Genomic DNA, 7484 nt, shown 5'->3' with positions numbered 1-7484 from the left:
GAAAAATTTTGTGGAGTAAGTTAGGAACTAAATTTTTGTATTCTACTACTTATCATCCAAAAACTGATGGTCAAACTGAAGTTGTCAATAGAACTTTGGGAACTTTATTGCGTGCTGTTATTAGTAAGAATTTGAAAACTTGGGAAGATTGTTTGTCATTCATTGAGTTTGCATATAATCATACTATTCATTCTTTTATAGGTTTTTCACCTTTTGTAATTGTGCATGGTTTTAATCCATTGACTGTTTTGGATTTAATGCCATTATCTTTAAGTGAAATTTCTAGTTTAGATGGTAAGAAGAAGGCTGAAATTATTAAAGCTATCCAGAAGAAAGTGCGTGAGCATATTAAAAAAAAGAACCAAGTTTATGCTCAAAGGGCTAATAAAGGGTGAAAACAAGTTATATTTAAACTTGGCGATTGGGTTTGGGTACATATGCACAAGGAAAGCTTTCCAAAGCAAAAAAAGTCAAAGTTGGATCCAAAAGGCGATGGACCATTTCAAATGTTGGCGAAAATCAATTCTAATGCCTATCGGATTGATCTTCTTGATGAGTATTCTAAGTCCGCTACTTTTAACATTTCTAATCTTTTTCTGTTTGATATAAATGCATATTTGAGGACAAATCCTTTTGAAGGAGGGAATGATGTGGACATGGATTTAAAAGGCATTAAAGAGAACCATGAAGAAGATATTACAATGCCAGCTGGTCCAATCACTAGATTTTAATCTAAGAAGTTAAAACATACATTTCAACGCTTTATACAAAGATAGATACAACAAGAACTTAGCACATGTGAACTATTTAAAGAATCAAAGAAGTCAAAGAAGATCATTAATTTCATTGAAGTGTGTGGGTAGAATTTAGAATAAATGTCTAGGATCATTTTAGTAATTTCCTAGATAATCAAATTATGTTCATGTTTTCCTAGATCATTTAATACTATGTTCCCCTAGGTCGTTTAATACCATGTTTTCCTAGGTCATTTAATACCATGTTCCCTTAGGTTATTTAATATCATATTTTCCTATGTCATTTAATACCATGCTTATCTAGGATATTTAAAATATGTTCATATTTTCTTAGGTCATCTAATTATAATTCTTTCGCAGAATTTAGGTGTTTTAGCCTATAAATATCTCCTTTACAATATAATATGACACACTTCCATTATTGAATGAATTTCATTGCCTTTGGTAGAACTTTGATAAGTGAGAATTCTTATTCTTCAAACTTTGATAAGTGAGAATTCTTATTCTTCTTGTTGCATCAAGAATTGAATTAACTTATCAAGTTATCTTGTGGTATTTATTCATTCTTGCTTCTTTCATCCCAATCACCCAAGTTATCAATTGCAGATTAGTTGTGGGTTTAGTAGGGAGGATTTGTTTAGGGTTATAAGTTATCTATGCTAGATATATATGTGGGGTTTTGGATGTAATCTTTAATCCTCAGGTTTTGCATCACAAGGACTCCCAGAAGACTGGTTAACTTTAAAGCTCAAATCTTAAGCACATGAATGAAGAGTTTTGAAGCTTAAAAATAATGCATCTACAATACTAGGAAACTAAATATGAAGCAATAGTTTTCATTCACTTTGTGGTGAGGTAGTCTTCCTTTACTTTATACAACAGAATGAAACAAAGGTTTTCACGTACACCCAGTAGGTGAGATATTCTTTCTTTGAAAATTTAAGAGTTTATGTCACACTAGTAGCCAATTAATTTTTCTTTATTCTAGTTTTAATGCATAACATAATGTTAGATTGCCTTATGATGTGCAATCAATATATTTTTGGATTTTTCTGATTTTGATTTTTTTTACTATTTGAACAATAAACAATCACTTGAATTGGACATATAAGATGAATTTAAATGAGATGCAATATGAACAAATTAATATTTTAAATTGCTAATTATGCAAAAATAATATGCTAAAGCAATTTATGATAGTAGGTTTACTCGGAACCTAACCTCTAATATAAAATGACGTAAGTGGGATAAGAAATGATCATTTTGACTTTCGAAACCTCATAGAAATGTTACAATATGAAAACTTAACTTCCTAATTAACCCTCCCTACTTGAACCACAACAAACGAATTGATTGTAAACTAAGATAACTAGAAAAACTAAGGAATAAAAAAGACGCCACGGCTTACCCAATAAGTCGATTTTGACTCCTTGGTTCAACAAGGCAATTTGAAGCTTCCTAACTTAAAAACACTTGAAGAACATTCTCTCAAAATTAGCAAAAGCTAAATTGAAAATAAACCAAAGGTTTTATTAATCTCAATATTGAAAATTGTGATTTACAACATAATGATGGAGCCTTTATATAGATTTTTATTTTCTAATGAAACTAGAAGTAGGATTATATATTCCTACTTGAACATTTAAAATTAAATTGACTAGGATACTTAATTAAAAATGATTAAATAATTAAATCCTAATCTAGAAGCATGAATGAATTAATTAAAATTTTACTTGAGGAGGACTAATTCTCTTTTAGTCGATCTCCATGTCTTTTTATTCTTCTTTGCCTTCAAATTTGTGTAGGCTCTAATTTTAATATAAGAATCACATGGGAAAAAAGACAAAATAGAGTAGTCTTTCTCGAATTACCTTGCTTACTATCCACATAGGACAAGGGTGTGGTGGAAGCTTCCTCCCATGCGCACGCTTGGTGCATGTGCGGTTCCTATTAGCTTGTCGCCCATGTGTGGGCGAGTTCCCATGCACGCGGTTGTGTGCATGTGCGACCTACTGGTCCTGCAGAAACGCGCTATCTAACAAGTGGCAAAGTTTGCTCTTACATGCGCAAACTTTTTCCTCACATATGGTTTACTCATATGTGCGAGCAGCTCATTCCGCATAAGGGCATAATCGTGCATGCAAACCAGAACTGCCAAAAGGCACATGGCTTGAGCCCATCTCAGGTTGGCCAAAAGTTGACCTTTTTCCCACCTTGTGTTTCTCCAAACCCATGGGCTCCCTTATAGGCCTCAATCCTTCAGTTTGTTTTGGGCTTGTTTTGATGCGGTTCCCATTTAGGAAAATGACTAAACATAGGCCTACTTTACTCTTTGATAAGAGCCCATTTAGGAAACTTGGGTTTACTTTCCCTTTTGAGGAGAACCCAATTAGGAAACAAGACTATCCTGGCACTGTTTGCCTATTTTGATTCGGGTTTACGAAGACTTTCTTTCAAGGCTTCTTGAGTCCTTTTTGGAGTCACATCACAATATTTCAATTCTATAGGTAATATTATATGAATTCGATTTTTATTATTTTAGCTATAATGTTTATAATCTTTTATGTTAACACAAGTGTGAATTTGTAAAGAAATTATATATAAATTTAAAAGTTGTTCCAAACATATTCTAATTACCTTTTTAGTTATATTTTAATTACAAAATTTTTATGATTTTTTGGGCTAAATTTCATATAAATAAAATACAAAATTAAGTACACAAGGATTGAGTTGGCCTAGCAAAATCAATATTGCCAGCCCATTGAGCTAGCTCATGTGCTAGAATATTTTGATGCTAAAGAATCCAAATTATTTTGGAGTATTCAAAAGATTTCAAGCCTATGAATTTTTAATGAACTAAACCCATGTAAAATCCAACTTGATAATAAGTTTGGAATTATCACAAATGATTATATATCAAAACTTTATCAAAGACATGATCTTGAGACAACAGAGAATAGCCTCACTTTTAGCAATTAGCAGATGAATAGAAAGGAGATCCTTTGTCTTAACACAATTTCCTTTCACATACTATATCTAAACAAAAGTTTAAGTGTTCTTCCCTAATGCGACATCACAAGTAAATAATATTTTCTCTTTGAATCAAATTGAACATGTGAGCCAATTGATGATTATGGCCTTAGAAGAACTAATTTCATTAAGAGATAAGTTATGTAGAGAGGAAACAAGAATTTCAAAGAGTGATTTAACAATGAAGTGAGTTTTTTATATCTCGTCTTATTCCATCATAGCCAAACAAGATCAATCAGTATTTAAGTATAAAATAACACTTTATTTCAAAAAAACTTCAACAGTTTACCATATTTATGAGTAAATAAGATAAGAAATCATCCATGAAGAGAAACTTTAAAAGTAAAATCTTAAATCCTCATAAAGAGTATGATGAAAGAATCTTTAGTAACTAACTACTAAAAAAAGATACTATAATATTAATTTATATATTTAGAAAAGATAAAGTTGATTGTTGATGTTTAGCTTTTCATATATACCTTATAGACTATGCGTAAGCAGTTGCTTAAAAAATATTATATCTACAAATTGTGCTTAAAGACATAAATCTGCACATCACATTTGTTCCTAATAAGCCCGCTTGTGCATAAGTAACTAGGATTACCCTCAATAGACTCTTAAACATTCAACTTACTACAACTTTCCTCAAATTTTTCCTGTCCATAACAAATAATAACCTTGTCTCGAGGACTCGAACTTGGCTCAGCTTATTAAATAATTTTATAAACTTTTTGCTAAATGCATAAATAGTGTGAAGGACTTGGCATTAAGAGTTTCTTGCTAAGTCTAATGACATTGCTTTTGCTCTTATAAACCTACCATACTATAATGTAAATAAAATTTGCCAATCAGAATTATCACCACTACCAATATTACTTAATAGGTTTAAGTTTGAGCCACCATAAAAATCCACATAGAAGAAGGTGTCATATATGGTAGGAGGAATCAAATCCCACCAAATTTCTTTCCCCTTCTTGTGATCACACACATCATGAATAACATTCTCCAAGCCCCTCATACATCTGTTACATAAGTTATCTTTAATCATATTGTAACTTTCAAATTTAAGATAGTTGTTAAGAATTAAGGATTTTTCCTAATTTTGATTATTATACATGTAAAGTGGTAATTTTCTATAGAATAATCTCTCTATTGTTGGTCACTAGTAATAATGTAAAATTATCAACTTTATTTAATTGAACCTTTAATAAAACATATCAATTAAGTCCAAACTAGATTCTATTAATGCATTAACTAAAAAACTTTTGGGTTAGGATATTCACTTAAATTAGAATCTATTTATACACTCTGAATAATAAAAAATAATTAACCCATGATAGAATGATTATCCTCTAATTTTTCATCCTAAATATAACTAGTTAACTAAACTTGAACTAGTTATTTGGATTTTAACTTGGTATAGTTCTTGATTGAACTCTTTAATCAAGTTTGTCACATTAGATTTAATTGATCTTATTAATTAAACTTTAAGATTACATAGAAAAACAATCATTAGATTACTCAGTCTACGAAAAACTTTAGTAAATTAAAATGTGTGATTCATTAACTTCAATCATTTTACTACATATATGTTGAATAATCAATCTCCTTGATTGACACATAATTAAATAATTCTATTTATTAATTATAATGGATGCAAGGTCATGATTAATATAAAGTAATAGGGTCAATAGGTCATGGTCCTTAAAGAAATCAAAATGATTTTTTAAAAAAATTCTTATCAATAAATTCCATTTAGGTACAATTTTCTTCATCTATTATATGTCGAAAAAAACCTAAAATATATATAGTGTCAGATCTTGATAGGCATTCTCCAAGATTTAGTGACATTTGAATTAATAATGTTAAAAAGAACCTCCTTCATCTTATATTGCCATGGGCATGATTTTTTAAGACTATTTATAATGCATAATTATATGATATTTATCTTTCATATACTAATAGTGACAGATCCTTAACTAGCCACTTACACGATTTTATAAAAGTAATACTAACTTCTTTGTATCACAATATTGCATCGTTCATGTAAGTTTACCATGATGAAATGAAGTTGTGACATCACAAATACTAAATAAGGCATAAAAGTGATACAGAAACAGATTGCGAGTGCATGATACAAATTATATGTAGCAGAGCAAATTATTGCAAATTCCTTACCAAAATATATGAGTTCCAATTGCACATATATAACTGAGGCCAGAAGTGACAACAAAATATAAAATATTAAAATACAAAAAAAATCACTTTTTTGACTATGTGAATGAACTCATTAGAGTACGGGACAAGTCATGCACTCAAGATTTATAGATCCGCGGGATCCTCATAGATTTCAAGGGGTAGGTCAATAATCAGTTCTTCACTTTCTTCCTCATTTGGGGGAGCATGGAAAGAGGTGAGTTCCATATACTCAGTAAAAAAAATAGTATTTAAATAACAATGTAAGATTTTAAAAGGGAATAATTATATCATCAACACTTACCATCAAGGGTCAAGTCAGAATCCTTTTTTACTTTATGAAAATAATTTATTTATTTAAGAAATATCAGATCTATCATATCATGGTCACAATAATCAAATCAATCATGTTGATGATAAAAAAATCAAATAAATGATACCATACTCAAATTTTTGTGTCATGTTTCGCGAAGTCGTTCGTACTTCTATCTACTCAAGGCATATACAGATTATAGACTACCCATGTAGAATGATCATATCAGATATATAAAGACAATTTACTCACGACACATTCCCGACTTGCCAAACCATGGCACGATCTATGACCACGGTCGTACCAACCACAGTGGTCCTATTAGATATTTTATAGTCACGATAGTACTTATCCAAAGGTGACTCCTAGCAGATATTCGCGTCACTACTCTCGTCAAAGGGTATGCCATCATTCATAGAGAGGAAATCTCTCACGTCTTTCCAGACAAGATAGGGGAGGGGGAAATAAAAAACTCTCAGAGCTAAAAAGCCTAACAAAACACTTAATACATTATGCATGTCAATACAGATATATATTTTTTAGACCATTTCAAGCTAATTTCCCTTTTCATATTTCATAAAATTATCACCAAAATCATATCATTTAGATCACCTGCAAATCATTAAGTGCGTATAAAATCTTATAACATGCTTAATCAAGTAAAAATTAATTTTATTTGGACAATTAAACATAAATTATACAAATCATAAATCTCAAACTTCATAATTTTGATTTTTAAAAATGTTCCTTAAGAAATTTAAGGAAATACTAAATTTCTTACCAAAACCTTGAAGTTTTCCTACCCTTTTCTTCTTCTTCTCCTCGCCTTCTCTCTCTCTCTCTCTCTAAGCTCTTGGAGGATGGAAGAATGAAATGGAAATGATGACAAAAAATGGAAGAATAGGGTCTTTATTTATAGAAAATGGGGAACATTGAATTTGCACAAAGTGGCAAAATCTGGTGAAGAGATAGAAAGTTGAGTGAAAAATAAATGATGTGACGTGACGCAATGATGATGCAAAAAACGGAGGAAAAATCCTCCCAACTGACAGCGGCTCACCACCAAGGCGGCAGCAACACACCACCCAAGGCAGCGCATGGCGCCCAAGGGGCAGCAGCACACTACTAGAGGCAGCAGTGCGCCTCACAAAGCTGGTCACACATAGGTCTATCGTGCGGACGACGTGCGT

The sequence above is a fragment of the Carica papaya genome, chromosome 8 (genome assembly GCF_054855325.1).
Source record: "Carica papaya isolate Zhongbai chromosome 8, ASM5485532v1, whole genome shotgun sequence".
NCBI lineage: Eukaryota > Viridiplantae > Streptophyta > Magnoliopsida > Brassicales > Caricaceae > Carica > Carica papaya.
This window is presented reverse-complemented; position numbering follows the sequence as displayed.